Here is an 18,173-nt window from a genome sequence, read left to right on the forward strand (position 1 = left end):
ACTTGTAGTTCCGTAACAGCTGGAGGGCCGAGTTTGCCCATGCCTGGATTAGACTATGAGCTCTGCTGAGGCCCTGTTCACAGTGGTCAGTTGCCTTGCGGAATAAATCTACATGTCAACTCACTGCCCATACAATTCTATGGGCCTGTTCACAGTAAGGGATGAGGTTATTCTACCTTGCTGCATGTAGGCTTTGTATTACAGTCTATGGCCAATCTCCTTTGCAGTTCACACTCATTATAACGCGTGATATGCAACTGACCACTGTGACCCTAGCCTTAGGGACAGTTAAGTGACAAGACAATGTATACTCTGTTCAGCACTGCAAAAGATGCGGGCACTATATCAACACTAAATAATAATAATAATTTTTCAGATACAAAATGTGCATGCGAATTAGCATATGCATATATGCATTTTTATTTACTCCAGTCCAGACACCCAGGAAAATAGTAACACCAATATCCATTTGTTTTGTGGATGTGAATTTCATATCTAGTGGACACCAGTATATAGGAATTTATTGGTGTGCAAATTTGTGTGCTAAAAATGCACACATTTGCACCAAGTGGAAAAGGCCCCTTATACTTTATCTGAGAGAAAGAAAATCCTTAAAGGGGCACTATGGTGAAAAATTGTAAAATTTAAAATATGTGCAAACATAAACAAATAGGAAGAACGTTTTTTCCAGAGTAAAATGAGCCATAAATTACTTTTCTCCTATTATGCTGTCACTTACAGTAGGCAGTAGAAATCTGACAGAAGTGACAGGTTTTGGACTAGTCCATCTCTTCATAGGGGATTCTCAGCAAGGCTTTTATTTCTTAATAAAGATATTCCCTGAAAAGGATTTAGGGCCTGTTTCCACTACACACAGATTCTGGATGCAGAAAACTGACTCCAATTAAAGCCTATGGGAAATCTGCATCAGAAAATTTGCGTTTAGTGAAAACAGGCCCATAGGCTTTCACGAGTCCGTTTTTCTGCATCCAGAATCCGCGTGTAGTGGAAACAGGCCCTTAAACAATGATGCTGGTCAGCTTCCCTGTTCCCTACACAGTTTTTTGGCAGTTGGACAGAGCAACTGCCATTCACTAAATACTTTTGAAAATAAATATATCCCTGAGAATTGCCTATAAAGAGATGGACTAGTCCAAAGCCTGTCACTTCTTTTAGATTTCTACAACCTACTGTAAGTGACAGCAACATAGGAGAAAAGTAATTTATGGCTCATTTTACTCTGGAAAAAATCAACTTCTTATTTTTGTATGTTTGCACATATTTTAAATTTTACAGTTTTTCGCTGTAGTACCCCTTTAAAGAGGAACTCCAGTGAAAATAATGTAGTAAAAAAATGTAGTAAAGAAATCTTTCCTCTCCCTGATTTACATTCTGACATTTATTACATGGTGACATTTTTACTGTGGGCAGGTTATGTAGCTGCTCTTAGCTGTTTTGGCTGTTAGAGACAGCTGTAAACAGCCATTTCCTGTCTGTGAACATTGTTACATTGTGGTAGTTTGCCCATAGTACCGTGGTACTCAGAGCTTCTTGTGGGAGGGGTTTCAGCACAAAATCAGTCATACAGCGCCCCCTGATGGTCTGTTTGTGAAAAGCATTATATTTATCATGTAAAAGGGGGTATCAGCTACTGATTGGGATAAAGTTCAAATCTAGGTTGGAGTTTCTCTTTAACCAAAGTGGAAGTGTGCACCTGGTGGAAGGGGGGTTGACCTTAATGTCTGTTCACTACTTCTCATTGGAAAGGAATTTTGGAGTGAGGAGAATATGGAGGCTGTTATTATAATCTGTTGCTTACCTGAATTATATTGAATATATTTTTTTACAGTGTACCTGAATTCCAAATGCCTTTTTTTCTTTGATTGAAAGTTGTTTGTATTTCCTCCTCTGAAGCAGGATTATATACATGTCTTTACACTGTCACTGTGATGTCTCATTAGTCACTTCCTGTTTGCTGATTATCTCTCCACCCATACCCTCTGATCTCAGCCCGCCTCCTTCCTGTCACCTGATCTACACAGTGTTACCTCGGTGACACTAAAGCTATGTATGCATTTGCCATTGCTGGCACCTGAAATTTAGTGATTGTTTTGGGCATCAGTTTTGGACTGACAGGTGTACAGACATGTTATTAAATTCCCAGCCGAGATCCATTTTCTGTTATAAGAGGGGGGAATGGGAGGACATACAAGTAACCTATTATAGGAACTTCTTTTAAATAAATGCCATCAGAGAAAGGCAATCTATACTAGGTGAGCAGGCTAGCCACATAAGGGACTTCTACACACACTTGTTATACCTGAAAGAAGCTATCAGTAAATAAATTTTGCTGAGTAAAATCTAAAATGTAAACTAGAATCCTAATGACTATTTTGGAACTATAGTTTACTTTGGGGTTGCGGGGAGGTTAGAATATCTGCATCAAAACCACTTGGCACCTGAACAAACATAGATGATACAAAACGACCTCTGTGTAGTTTTGGGGCCGCTGTTTCGGCATTGAGGTACTACATACCTCTGTGCTTGGCACCTCATTGAAGTGAATGTCGTGCCAATGGTGAGTGACAAATCTTGCTCCAAATTGTCCAATACCAAATCCACCTGCTTTGTCCAAATGAAAGTGCCACAAGAAGTTAGGTTTAGCCATGCAACAGCTGCCTAAGCACAAAGTAGGAAAAAAGGGCGCAGGAGCCCTTTTGGTAAAAACGGCGCCGCCATAGACGCCTATAATTAAAGCCGCATTTTACGGCATGATAGGGAAATTTAGGCACAGGGGTCGGCCACTGGTGGGCACCTCAGGGCACTGAATTTTACCTTCTTTGCCTCACATCGCAGCTTTTAGAATAGCCGTGACACGTGGCTATGAAGGTAAATTTCAGTGCACGGAGGTGCCCGATTAGCGCCAAGAGGGGGCAATTTCAGCAGGCTTGCAGAAAAAAATTGGCTTGTGGATACCTACATTGCGGCATTTTTTACATGTATGCACACCACCCAAGTTGCATTGGTTTTGCATGAAGTGAGCTAGTCCATTCATACAGGGACAGGTCTAGGGAAGGGGGGGGGGGGTCAGGCGGGTCTCTTGCCCCAGGCGATTCATTCTGATGCCCAAAGCATTATCGCTTGCCCCACACTGCCGGAGTTTGCCTTCTCTGGACTTGCAAGTGCAAGCTCCTTTTTAATGCTGCTGCTTCCTCCGAAACTGCAGCAACCTGAGAATCAGGCCCATATTGACATCATAGGAGCCTATAGGTGTCCTCGCACCCTAGACTTTGCCCTCTATGAATCTTAAAAACCCCGGAAGTGCACAATAAGTGTGCTGGCTGGCCTAGCTGTTACTTCTCCCTTACTTCCCTTTCCTATCATAGGTAGATACAGGTGGATGTTAGCATTAGGTAGCCAGAGGTACCCTCAGTATTAATTAGCTAGAGGTGCCCCTGACTAAAGGGAGATCTCCAGTGGCGTTGCAATAGGGGGTGCAAGATTTTCTAAGTTGATTAAGCTTTAACAAAAGTGACTGTGGTTGCTGCGCTTGACTGCCGCCAGCCACTAGTGTAGGTTAAGTTCTCATTGTGGGCCCAGTTTATTTCACTTTTCTTTCTAAGTTTTCTCCCAGGAGCCATTTTTTCATCTTCAGTTTAAAATAATAATTGCACTCTGTAATTGAAAAAGTGCCCAAAAGTAGGTGAAAAAGTACTGGTAACATTATTATGAGTATTTTCTTGATTGCTGGTGGCTTAAAGGTATTTTATTTAGAACATGAAAATAATTTTGTGTATGAAAAAATTAAGGAGAAATATGAATTGAATGTGGGCCCATGTGCATTGCATAAGGTCTGTACTGCAACATGTACATATTCCAGTGTGCACTCTGCATGTCTTAACTTGGGCGTTACGGACGAGCTCAGCTCGTCCAGTAATGCCGCGGTGGATTGCTCAGGCCCTAGTGGGCCGATTTGCATATTTGAAAAAAAAACCCCACACAGCTAGCACTTTGCTAGCTGCGTGTTTTCCCACTCGCCGCCAATCCGCCGCTAGGATAGCTACATGAAAAAAAAAAGGTAAAAAAAAACTCCCGCAGCTGCGTGCAATCAAAACACCAGGGAGGTTAATGTGCTCATTATTTTTTTTAACATGAAAATTGTTCAATGGCACCGTGCACTGTAAAAAGGGTGCTAGGATAACGTGGCCCATTACAACCCAGAGATGTGAACATGCCCTTAAAGGGACCCTGAGCACTCACTGAAAATGAAAGAGTGACTTACCTGGGGCTTCCTCCAGCCCACCGTAGGCTGCCAGGTCCCCAGGGTTCCTCCTGGCTCCTCTCCTGGTGTCGGCTGGCGGCTCCCCATTATTGGACAACTTTTGCCTGAAGTCGTCCTGCCTGCTTCCTGCTTCCTCAATTTGTGACATCACGCCGGCCGACTACGCATCATCACGCCAGCCGATGTGGGAGTCCTGCACATGCATGGTTTTCTAATATTGAATCGCACATGCGCAGGACTCCCAAGCCGACCAGCATGACGACGTGTAGTCGGCCGGCGTGATGTCACGAATTGAGGAAGCGGGAAGCAGCCCTGACGACTACAGGCAGAAGTCATCCCATAACGGAGCCGCCAGTCGGGCCGGGAGAGGAGCTAGGAGGACGCCGGGGACCTTGCAGCCTACGGTGGGCTGGAGGAAGCCCCAAGTAAGTCACTTTTTCATTTTTAGTGAGTGCACAGGGTCCCTTTAAACTTTTATGAGCAGTGCGTTCAAATGGAGCAATGCGGCGCGCAGCAGTGTTACCCATCTATTCGTAGTTCCTACTGTGCTCAGACGTGATCCGAGCAAGGATCCCCAAATCTGCAGCATATTTATTGGGTCGTTTTTGTTCTCCAGTCTTAGTAAATCAATCATCCAATCGTATGCAGAAAAGTTCTAACATTTATTAAATGACTGGAGCGGAGTAGATTCTTACAGAAGATGAGGATGCTCTGTGACTTATCCGTTCTTCACAGAGCAGCGCATCTCCTTTAGGCCTCCGTCACACAAACAGCTGCAGCTTGTCACAGGAAGTAAAGGGGCGTCCGTCATACGGAGGCACATCTGGGCACGCCTGCAGCCGCTCTAAGACGTGACATAAGACGGTTTTTGCTTCTGTGTAACTGCACCGGATGTCAAATGCCAACACGCTTGTGGTTACAAATGCCTTATTAAATCAGCGTACATTTACTAAAGATGCACGTTCAAAAATAGTTTTAGATAATGCCGACAGTAGAATTTCAGTACTTTTAATAATATTCTACTTTCCCCGATACCAGATAGCAGAATATCCGTAATTATTCCGATATTCTACTATCGGTCTCGGCAACCTAATTCTTACATGAACCCTCTCCATCTATGCTTAACACTAACCTCCCCCGTTTATGCTTATCACTAAGCCAATAACTTGGCACTACTAAACTAACCCCTTACCTACTACTAACACTAACCTCCCCCTGTATATACCAAACACTAACCTGATAACCCGGTGCCACTATACTAACCTACCCCTAACACTAACCTCCTCTCTCTTTATATGCCTAGCACTAACCTCATAACCGAGGCCAGTGCACCTATACTAACCCGCTTACCTACTCCTAACACTAAACCCGCCCCCCCCCCTGTACATGCCAGACACTAGCCTGATAACCCGGTACCACAATACTAACCTACTTACCTACTCCTAACACTAACCTCCCCCCTGTATATGCCCAGCACTAACCTCATAACCGGGGCCAGCACACCTATACTAACCCCTTTACCCACTCCTAACACTCACCTCCCCCTGTACATACCAAACATTAGCTTGACAACCCAGTGCTGCTATGCTAACTTAACATCTCCTAACACTAACCTTCCCCCTGTTCATTCCAGACACTAGCCTGATAACCTGGTGTCACAATAATAACTTCTTACCTATTCCTAACACTAACCGTCCCCCATATATGCCTAACAATAACCCGATACCTCGGCACTACTAAACTAACCCCTGTTACCTACTCCTAACACTAAGTTCCCCTGTACTTGCCAAACACTAGCCTGATAACCCAGTGCCACTATACTAACCTGCTTATCTACTCCTAACACTAACCTAACCTGGTACATGCCAGACACTAGCCTGACAACCCAGTGTTGCTATACTTACTTACCATCTCCTAACACTAACCTGCCCCCTGTAAATGCCTAACACTAACCTCATAACCGGGGCCGGCCCCCCTATACTAACCCCCTTACCTACTCCTAACACTAACTTCCCCCTCTACATGCCAAACACTAACCCAATAACCCAGCCTGTGGTCAAAGCCACAGTCATTGCTCCTCTGGCTGAATTGCTGATAAAGTAATGCCACGCCCTTTTTACCTTGCGCTCTTAATTAGTTATCTTATTAAATAACCCCACAAAGTCTTGTGTCCTCCTTACACATTCTATATGACTTGGCTTCACAACTGCGGGAAAATACTTACTGAGAACAGTTCTGTCCGGAGCTGAGGCACTTCCCCACCATCAACAATGGTTTAACTTTTACTGAAGTTTGTGTATGTTTTACTGATTCTTTTTAATCTATTTGGAATAATTGGACAAAAACAGCCAAAAAAAAAAAACAAGGCTGCAGAAAGGTTAAAATGTTCTCCGAAAAACCCATTATCCTTCTCTGTTATTGTATCACTTACTATATTTTACTATATGTCATAACACTTCTATTGCCTGCTGTAACACACTTTCATAATAAATTCAATTTATTTTTATAGACGCCGTGCTCTGCTGCTCTGAAGAAATAAAATAATCAATGATTTGCCTTCTAAAAAAGAAATGTGGAAACAATAAGGTAATGTGTATACAAGAAGACCGCAGCTGCCGCTGGATTTTTTTTTTCCTTCCCCCTCTGAGTTTTATATATATACAGCATATAGATAATTTTTCATAAAAAGCCTACAGCTGCTTTTAATTCTGATTCTTCAGCCCTTTTCTGCAAATTCCAGACAGAAGGCAGAATGTTTGGCTTTGGCGCTGAAACGGCAGCCCAGCTTGTCTCCTGAAAAGGACACAAAACATTTAAAAAAAAACACAAGGCCAAAGGTATGTCTGAGCTTCCTCATTGAAAAATAAGCATGCCTGTTGTGGTGAGTTAGGATAAACGCTGTTAGCTCATCTGCAGATGAATGTGACCTATAGTCACATAGGGAAAGCACAGCAAACCTCCCAGCTGCTTGCACAAACAGCTGACGGTGGCAGCGCCAAGGGTCGCCCCTGCTGTGTCCACGTAACTGATCCATTTTTAGTGTGCAACAACACTTCAAAAACACAAATCTCTCTCTTATTATGTTAATGTACTTTGGATTTTTTTGCATCAAAGTAATTTTACAGCAATATCAGCAATGTCACGCAGCACATACCAAGTCGCCAAACCTCAGAAAAGGCATCTCACCCCCATTTTCACTATCCTATTAGTCTGGGAAAGGGATATAAAGGGAATATGTAGGTTGTCTGTTTGTTTGTACAGTATATTTTTATTTGCATTAGTAATGGAATTCAAGATGTTAAAAAATTATTTGTTTTTGTTTTTTTTATGAAAATAAAGCACAAGTTCAAAACATTATTTTACATGAATTGTTAACATAAACCTGAAGTGAAAATAAACTTATGAGATAATGGATTGTATGTCTGGTACGGATGATAAATATAACATTAGTAGTACAGGATAGAGTTTTTCAGTTTTATAACTTTATTTTTAAGATTGCAGCAGACTGTCAGGCAGGCACATAGGCTTTGGCATACTAAATTAAATATACTTGGTGCCCTGATCTCCGCCCCTTAAAACAGGTCACACCCCTCAAGTCATGTCCCTTTTTTTATTAAATAAAACCACATAAGGTAACAGAAATTATCTAAGACAAGTAGCCAGATGTGCACCTCTCCCATATAGGTAGCCAGATGTGCCCCCTCTATAGTCAGATGTGGCCCCTTACACCCATATAGATAGCCAGAAATGCTTCCCTTTCCTACCCTATGGATAGACAGATGTGGCCCCTTCCCCCCCATAGACTGATGTGTGTCCCAAAACCCCTTTAGATAGCCAAAAGTGCCTCCCTCCCCCTCCTCCCCTTTAGATAGCCAAAAGTGCCTCCCTCCCCCATATAGTAAGATGTACCGCCCGCATACATCAAATAAGGACGCCAGGAAAAAAAGGTAAATGAATTTCAAAACGATATTTAACGAAACACTAATTCTTAAAATGAAAAATTTGAGCTGGATAGGTCTGACGCCCTCTATTTATCACCCCACCCCCAAATTTATTCTTTGACACCTGATAGCCAATATATGAGGTGTCCGAATATTTCATTAGCCCCAGGCTCCCACATTTACTGATTCCATACCCCCTCCCCCTGTATAGTCAGGTGTTCCCTCCTCCCCCCCTATAGATGGTCAGGGGTGCCTCCCTCCCCCCATATATTCAGAAGTGCCCCCTATAAGTAGTCAGATGTGTCCCCCTTCTACCCTATAGTCAAGTGTATCCCCCCATATACACTTGCATATGCCACCCCTCTCCACCTACAAATATTCAGATGAGACCAGCCCAGTAAAGCAGTTAGTTCCCTCTCTCTCTCTCTGCAGAGTGGCAAGTGGAGCGTTAATGAGAAGAAACTCACCGGTTCCCAATGTTCTAATCTGACATCACTCCACAGCGGCACCACATGCCCAGCTTCATCTCCTTGGTAACAGTGGGGTCTGCCATGTGACACACACACATACTGACTCAAGCACATGCAGTACATGATGGCCTGTAAGATGCAAATAAATCTGACTTACATGCAAATTTTATGCAAATGGTATGCAGCCTAGACTTGAGCAAATCCAAATCGGTAAACAGTGCATTGTACTGGCCCAATTCCAAGCATTAAATTTGTACAGAAGCTGGGATTTCTTGCATCTCCCTGACGGTCTCTTATTATGACTAAAGGCTGACTGGGTGTGAGCAGAACAGATATATCTCTATTTCGTTTTACAAAACGTGCAATGCTATTTTACAAAAAGTTATATGCATAATAAATTTAAAATAATGTTCTATTAAATGTATATTAAAATCCATGCATAAACTATGCCTTTAAATATGAAATATTACCAATTTACTTATAAATCATTCTAACTCTTCATGTACCTAATATATCCATCGGATAGACTTCATTATTCATGGCAGCAAAGAGCGCTGGCAAAGTGCGCCAGGAAAAATCCGTCTGGATAACGAAATGGTGCCGGTGAATAACGAAATCTCAATAATGATAAACATTGTTAATAAAAATTGGTAAATGATAAATACCATTTTAAAACAGACGGGAGTTGATGACAAAAATATATTAACGTTAAAAATCGTTACGTAATTCAACAATACAGCTTAACCTAACTCCACTCTCACACAGAACCCTCCCCTGGTGGTGTCTAAAACTAACCACTCCCCTGGTGGTGCTAAACCCTAACCACCCCCGCTCCCCCGGTGGTGCTTAACCCTAACCAACACCCCCTGGTGTTGCCTAATCCTAACCACCCCCTGGGTGGTGCCTAACCCAAACCACCCCCTCCTGGTGGTGACTAACCCTAACCACTCCACCTGCAGAAACACCATACACATGGAAACGATAATATCTTTGATAACATAAAACCTGTACAGACAAACAGATAAAATAACAAAAACATTAACGTTACAAGCTTTTAAACTGATAACATACTTCAAAAACTTTAATGTTCTAATGTTGTTAACGATATTTATCGGGCTCCCTTTTTCTGTTTTTTTCGCCGTATTAACGATACTTGCATTAGAGGCTATGGAGGCGCCCTTTTCATCCACTAGGCGCTGGCACCCTTTTTTTATGCTACCAGCTAGATGGTTGCCTGTACGGTATATCTAGCATGGGCTGAGTCTGTTGGTGTGTGGTCACATGGAATGATTTGTCTTTCACTGCAAGGTACCCTGATCTCACCCTACAAGACAAAATATGACTATGGATTTTTGGGGGAATATGAGGTAAAGTAATAATTCCTCTTTCATTTTTGTACTGGAGAAAAATAACACTCTTTTTAACAAAAGTTATATGAACAATTTATTTTTTATAGGGATTTTCACAGATGATATTAGCACTTGAGTAAAGGATCATTCTGAGTGTACAGAGTTGTTTTAGCCCAGTAAAAAAAGTTTAGGAAAGATTACTTAATCAGAGATTAGCATGGGCTGTGTAGCTTTGGAATGCGGCAACAGGTACCTAGTGGTTGGCGACGCAAAGACAGAACAGAAAACCAGATGAAAAACTGATGCCCAATGTAACAAATTAATGAGTTTAGATCAGAAATGGATCAGCTTGGTTTTTATAGGATCAGTTTTTCACCCAGTACAGTGTGAATCCAGCTTTCTAGATAAGGACCAGAAGTGCCAATTTAGGTGTAACAAATGACTGGGCTTAAAAGACAAACAAAGACAAGACAAATAACATTTATATTGCGCTTTTCTCCTGGCAGACTCAAAGTGCCAGAGCTGCAGCCACTAGGACGCACCCTATAGGCAGTAGCAGTGTTAGAGAGACTTGCCTAAGGTCTCCTACTGAATAGGTGCTGACTTACTGAACAGGCAGAGCCGAGATTTAAACCCAGGTCTCCTATGTCAGAGGCAGAGCCCTTAACCATTACACTATCCAGCCACTAGATGGTACTAGATGCACCATAGGACTTTTTGCCTCATACTTTCATTACAGGTGACCAGCACCTGTGTATAATAATTCCATAAAGAACAGTGTGGTTGGCATGGTGCCACCTAGGGTACTTCACAATCATAAAAGACATTGACATTCAGATTTTTGCATTTGCAATTTTGCTTCTCCAATGACTAGTTTGTCTGGGCCCGGTGTCCCCAAAATGTTACCCTTCCTATATGAATTGCACATAGCATTAATTGTACACAGGAAAGGTAAACAAAGCAATCTGACTGTTCTCTGCACTTTTATTCCATGTGTATCAGGTGCTGTATTCTCAGCATTGCATGATTCTGGAGTACAGAAGGTACATGAGTTGTGGCTTTCCCGTGACTTCAGACAGGGACCTGGATGTGTTCCTAGAAGCTCTGGATCTCCCCGTTATCCTGGGTTATGGTCTGCCTAGGAATTCTCATCAAACAGTGATTTGTATGTTTTTGTGCAGCTTTTCTGACGTTGATCCAAGATCCATGCAGAGTTTTGAAACTGGGACAGTTGAATCTTCCCCTATGCGCCTGTGACATTTGGCAAGTGCGTAACTCAGTGCAAAGAGAAATCATTTTTAGAAACTCTTAACTCAGTACAAAGTAGAGAGGAGAGGTTGTTTCTCGGAATTTCAAAAAATTCTATGCAAGTCTATAAGAGTAACAAATAATGTTGATTTTTAACTGTTCATGGAACCAATAAGCAAAAGCACTCAGTTCACCTCTCTTCCCTACGGCTTAAAGGACAACTAAAGTGAGAAGAATATGAAGAATGTGGAGGCTGCCATATTTAGTTCTATTTTAAATTATACCAGTTGCCTGGCAGCCCTGCTGATCTATTTGGCTGCAGTAGTGTTTGAATAACACAAGAAATAAGCATGCAGATAATCTTGTCAGATCTGACAATAATATCAGAACCACCTGATCTGTTGCATGCTTGTTCAGGGTCTATGGCTAAAAGTATTAGTGGACAGTGTGGGACTGGGAGCTGGAAAAGCTGAGGAAATCCACTTGCTAGCCAAGCAGCAGTAATCAGGTGTTTCTGCTCAGTCAAAGTGAAGACTTGCTGTAGGTTTCTATTGGGAGTGATAACACAGGGTTACTGCTGCTTGGCCAGCAGGTTGATTTCCTCAACTTTCCCAGCTCCCAGTCCAACACTGTTACTGGCAGAGGATCAGCAGGATAGCCAAGCAACTGGTATTGTCTAAAAATAAATAAATATGGCAGCCTCCATATACCTCTCTCGCTTCAGCTGTCCTTTAATCTTAATTCACCCTTTTTCTCAGCATTAATTCATGATTGGTTTTTCTTCTAAATGACCATCATGGCTGAATATTTAGAGCAGAACACCAATGCAAACTTTCTTCTAGCTTTAGGCGTAGTGAGCAGAGATGGATCCTCCACAAGGGAAACATAGGCAGTAGACAGTTGCCTAGGGCCAGGGCCAAATCTTACTAAAGAAGCCAGGTGATCATCAGCGGGGGGCAAAAACTGCTATCTGGTGTCAGTTAAAAATGGCGCACAGTGCCAGGGGGATAAAAAGGGCGCTCCATAGACTTACATTATATAACGCTATTTAGCGTTATAAGCGTTACAAAATGGCGCAGGCAGTGTGCCTTACACTTATAACGCTAAATAGCGTTATAAGTGGTCAAAAATGCAGCGGGGGTCGGGGGAGGAGAGAGGCAGCGAACGCCGGAGGGCATAGGCATCGGGGGAGGATGTGCAGAAGCATACGTTACCTTGTCCCGGGACGGCGATCGCTCCTTCCCTCCGCTCCTTCACTTCTTCCATTCGTTTACTGTAGTCCTGCAGCCGGCCAATCACCATGTGGCTTCAGTCTCCGCATGCTGATTGGCCAGATGCAGGACTACAGCAAACTAATGGAAGGAGCGGAGGGAAGGAGCGATCGCCGGCCCAGGACAAGGTAACGTATGCCTCTGCATACATTCGCTGCCTGTGCCCTCTAGTGTCCCGCTGCCTCTCTCCCCCAGCCCCCTCCCCCCCCCCCCCGCTGCCTACACTAGCAGCCCCCGCTGCCTGTACTACCGACCCCAGCCCCCTGCATGGTTTTTCATGGCGCACCGCTCTGCAAAACGGTAAATAGCGTTTTATTTATCGGCAGAATGGTGCGCCATTTTTCTCCCTGCGCCATTTTCAGATGGACCCCTGCTATCTTGCCTAGGGCGCAATTTTTTATCATAATCCTTTTCTTCTAATGAGAAAAGTTAGAACTCCCGTCAAATGTGTATTGTTCTTCAGTATCTCACAGAAGTGAGTACATCTCACAAAAAAAATGTTATTGTATCTTTTCATAGAACAACACTGAAAATATGAGGCGTTAAAACAATATTAAGTAGTCAGTGTACAGCTTGTAAATTTGCTGTCCCATCAAAGTAATTCAACACACAGCCATTCATGTCTAAACCGCTTGCAACAAAGTGAGTAGCAGCTTGACTGTGGGCTAGACACATTTGTCTTTGTACTCCTCACCTGGTTGCCACCACAAACGCCTGACACCATCGGAATCAAATACAAGAGACCAATAGCGATAGAATCCCACAACCATTTGAACATCACCGTGGCAATCAATCAGAAATGATTGGTTGTGCCCAATACCCATTAGCAGCTGAATTTTCACCAACCAGACAGAATTGATCAGTTTTCAGATTGATCCCATTGACAGATCACATGGACAGATTATCATTCATAGTCACCAGTGTGTACAGAGCTATGAACAACTATTAAACACTGTTTCCGCAAAGTCTACAGCGCTTGTCGCACGTTATGCATAGTTTAACAACCATATCGGAAAATGATTTATTTAGCATTGCAGGTGCAGGTATCTAATGTCGTTCAAGTCAAATTGGTGCAATTTGCACTACATAAATCATGGAACGATCATTCATCATTCATTACCACAAATTGATCGTTTGGTGTCTATGTAGCTTAAAGAGAAACCGTAACCAAGAATTGAAGTTCATCCCAATCAGTAGCTGACACCCCCTTTCCCATGAGAAATCTTTTCCTTTTCACAAACGGTTCATCAGGGGGCTCTGTATGGCTGATATTGTGGTGAAAACCCTCCCACAATGTGATGTCAGGACCAGGCCCGTTTCTAGGGCCGTGCGGCCCGTGCGGGCGCCCTGGGCACTGAAGGAGTGTGGGCGCAGTAATGGAGGGGGGAGTCAGCCGCGGGGAGGGCAGCCCGACCTCTCCCTCCCTTCCTCTCCGGGCACCCTCTGTGCTCCCCCCTCCGAGTGTGACTGCACAGGAAGCGCTGTCTACAGAGCGCATTAGCGCAACTCACCTCCCTTCCTGGTTCTAATTGCCGCCGGTCTCCTCTTCTCTTCATAGCCGCTGATAGATACACACGCTGCTTCCTGTTTAGCCGGAAGCAGCGTGTGTAACTGTATCAGCGGCTGTGAGGAGAAGACAGAAGAGGAGACCGGCGGCGATTGGAACCAGGGAGGGAGGTGAGTTGCACTAATGCGCTCTGTAGACAGCGCTTCCTGTTCAGTCACACTCGGAGGGTGGAGCATGGAGGGCGCCCGGAGAGGAAGGAGGGAGAGATCAGGCTGCTCTCCCGGGGGCTGACTCCCCCCTCCATTACTGGGGGCGGGAAGCTACCTATCTAACCACACTGGGGGGCAGCTACCTTTCTAACCACACTGGGGGGCACCTACCTAATCTAACCTATACTGGGGGGCACCTACCTAATCTAACCTATACTGGGGGGCACCTACCTAATCTAACCTATACTGGGAGGCACCTACCTAATCTAACCTATACTGGGGGGCACCTACCTAATCTAACCACACTGGGGGGCACCTATGTAATCTAACCTATACTGGGGGGCACCTACCTATCTAACCTGTATTGGGGGCAACTATTATGACTCCCTATATTAGAGGCACCCACCCAGCTAACCGGTACTTGGGGCACCTACCTATCTAACCTATACTGGGGGCAACTATACCGGCTACCTATACTGGAGGCACCTACCTGGCTAAATGGGGGCAACTATACTGGGGCACCTATGCCTGGCTACCTATACTATGCCTGGCTACCTATACTGGGGGGACCTATAGCTGGCTACCTATACTGTGTGTAACTAGACCTGGCTAACCTATACAGCGGGCATGTATACCTGGCTCCGCGGGGGGTGCAATTTTAACACCCTTGCCCTGGGTGCATTTTAGCCTAGAAACTGCCCTGGTCAGGACCATGGTTCAGACATCACACTGTGGGAGCCTTGTTGCATTGTGGGAAGTAACAGTGTTTGCAGCTGTTTCCAACTGCCAAAAAAGCAAGCAGCATCTCCTTCCAGTGACCTCACCTGCCAGCAGTAAAAATGTCACCATGTGATAAATGTCAGAATGTAAATCAGGGAGAGGAAAGATTTTACAATGGGCAAACACTGACTAAATCATTTATACATAATTATTTTAAAAATGAAGCATTTTTTATTACATTATTTTCACTGGAGTTCCTCTTTAGGTTTACTTGTCCTCAGAAAACGGTTAAGTTTTTTCTTGTGCATCAACTTTAGAAGAGGCTTCCTTCTGGGATGACAGTCATGTAGACTAATTTGATGCAGTATGCAGCATATAGTCTGAGCACTGACAGTCTGACCCAGCACCCCTTCAACCTCCGCAGCAATGCTGCCAACACTCATATGTCTATTTACAAAAGATAACCTCTGGATATGAAGCTGAGCACATGCACTTAACTTATTGGGTTGACCATGGCAAAGCCCAGGGGCGTTTCTAGCCTTTTTGTCACTCCAGGCAAGAAATCCTGTGTCACCCCCCTCTCATCCCTGCCGGAAAAGAAACACTACACAGTAGAGAATATACTATAAACCATGTGCTGTATAGGGTGGATGCATAATACAGGGAGTCCCTGAGATACAAACAGCCCGTTGATCCTGTCGCATTCTGTTGCACACCCCCTACCTGCACTACCCCAGCTTAGTTTGTAACTGCAGAGTATAGCACAGCAGAAGCTGTGCGCTCACCTCTCCGCTGGATGCCAGTGCTGTGCATCTGCCTTTCTGCTCACCACTTGCTCTAGTGCCCAGCATCCTCTACTGCATGCAGCGTGAGAGCCAGCACTAGAGGGTGCAGAAAACAGACAGGATGGTCGTTGTACAGGTACAGCACTGGACTCCAAAGGGGGGACTGAGCACAGCTTCTGCTGCGCTATACTCTGCCTTCACACACTGGACTGGGGAAGCACAGGAGGGGGACGGGAACAGATAGTGGGACAAGGGAACCGAGGGAGGCACAAGGGGGACAGAAGGAGGCACAGTGGGACAAAGGGAGACACATACAGTGTTCTCCTTCTAGAGAATCAATTCTGAGGGTTTTAGTGGTACATCTTACTTGGTAGAAAAGGTCAAACATGGCTTTATCTCACTTTTGGGCAGCCTTACTGAGTCACTGACTGCTTTGGGCCTACACAGTATAAACAATCACAGCAGGAACAGAAAAAATAGAAGTCCTGGTAATTCTGGAAGCACTCTAATCATGGTTCTGGGTTTTGGGATTTGTGCATTGTACAGGCACAACAGACTCGCACCACACCCACGGGGTGACGTTCAGACGTAACATTTGGTAAACTGGTAAACAGCAACTCATAGTTTACTCATCTTCACTTCACTCTTTCTTTCCATCTGAACTTAGCTTAACTATTGTTGCTGTAGCTTCTCTTAGTGTAATGAAGCTTAGAGAATTTTCTTAAAGATGAACCTAAGTCAGGTAATAGGACTGGTTTAGATTGCAATGCAATGCCAAGATGTTATTCATATTCGTGCTTTGCTGATGTAACAAAGATTGCTGATGATTTTCGCACTTGTATTCCTGTAGAAGCCAAAGTTCCTTAATTACTTGAGTGGTCCACTTCAAAGTATCTGCCAAAGCTGTGAGAATGTCAAGCCGACAGGTGGTTACCCCTGGCATCCACTAAATCGCTTTCTTTCAGTCACCTGTAAGGTCTTAGATTTTCACCCAATCACAAAAGATTGTCTTGGACCTCTAAAATCTACCATCTCTACATAAACTTAATAAAGTAGGTTATACAGTATATGCTACAGATAATAGACTGGAATCACTAGCATGTGCACATGTTGAGCTGAAACCTCCACAAACCAACCTAGATGGGTGTCCAAGACTTTAAGGATGTGCAGAGGCACCAACCCAGGGGAGACAATACTACCTTGCGTATTCCATCTCTGAGCACATGGCTTTCACAGTCTAAGCAGGAAGAACCTAGTACCTGTAGTCTTTAAAGGACCACTATCGCAAAAAAGTAGGCAGTTCAAATCTGACAGAACCGACAGGTTTTAGGCCAGTCCATCTCCTCATGGGGGATTTAAGGGTTTTCTTTGTATTCAACAGCATTTCCTGAACAGTCATTGCAAAGTCTAATTGACAAAATAGTGTGCAAGTGAGTAGGGAGGCTGGCTGGTATCTTACTATTTTGGCAGTTAAACTGCTGTTCAGGAAATGCTGTTGAAACCCTGAGAATCCTCTATGAGAAGATGGACTGGCTCAAAACCTGTTGGTTCTGTCAGATTTTAACTGCCTACTTTTTTCATGGTAGTGGTCCTTTAATGACTCTATTCTGTATTAGGGACAGGTAAGGATCTGATGATGTTAGATAACCGACTAAAGTTTACAGAACACTGCTATTCTGAAGTCCAACAGCAACTAAAGAAACATGCAGTAATACCCAAACAGGCCATAATACCAGCACACTCATTCTAAAAGCTATTCTAGGGAAATGCCTTTCTATACTTCACCTGTGTATTTCAGCATCTGCATGTTTAACTTTTTTTGTTTGTTTGTTCCACATTTTCTACGCATTTGAAGTTTCCAAACAAAGCTCCATTTATTCAGGTCACATCGGATTGCATTTCATTTTGCCCCCTTTTTTATCACCCTCTGCCTCTTTTAAAAAGGAATAAAAAAAAAATTCAAAGAAAGAAAAACGTAATAGCAGCGTGGAACAAAGAGCAGGAATTAAAATTCATTCCCGTTTATTCCCGATTCCCAAGAGCTGTAGTGTTATGTGTAAATTTTACATAACATTAACAACGGTGAGGCTTTCAGGAGTTTTAATTGTCACATCCATCACTTAGACAGAGACAATTTGAAGCTAGGGTGACAAAGGAGAGGATTACTAAACTTGTGAAGCATACCGTATATTACTGAGAATATAGCACGGTCAGATTTACCAGGGTGTAATTATCTGTGTGCTTTGTGAGGAGTTTTAGCAAATGTAATTGTTATCACAATGGCCCTGCCAAAGCTTAAAGCACAGCAGTTAACTTGGAAATATAATCATCACCATGAAATGCGTTTTGTCGTGCATCACGGCTGCACTGTAGATGGACCCGTGGCATTTT

General features: G+C 43.6%; 1 long non-coding RNA gene across 2 annotated transcripts in view; it reads left to right on the plus strand.

Moving 5' to 3' along the window:
- The first annotated feature begins 1,121 nt into the window (after nucleotides 1-1,121).
- The window catches only part of LOC137545989 (uncharacterized), a 50,840-nt gene continuing 33,788 nt past the window's right edge, over nucleotides 1,122-18,173 (plus strand). The window contains exons 1-2 of one of the 2 annotated variants that reach the window (XR_011026144.1): nucleotides 1,122-1,192; nucleotides 6,792-6,868. This is a non-coding gene — a long non-coding RNA (uncharacterized lncRNA). Of the gene's footprint in view, nucleotides 1,193-2,195; nucleotides 2,274-6,791; nucleotides 6,869-18,173 lie in introns of those variants that run through there. The other variant, XR_011026143.1, reaches the window with a different exon arrangement.

Source organism: Hyperolius riggenbachi, chromosome 1, assembly GCF_040937935.1.
Source record: "Hyperolius riggenbachi isolate aHypRig1 chromosome 1, aHypRig1.pri, whole genome shotgun sequence".
Lineage (NCBI taxonomy): Eukaryota > Metazoa > Chordata > Amphibia > Anura > Hyperoliidae > Hyperolius > Hyperolius riggenbachi.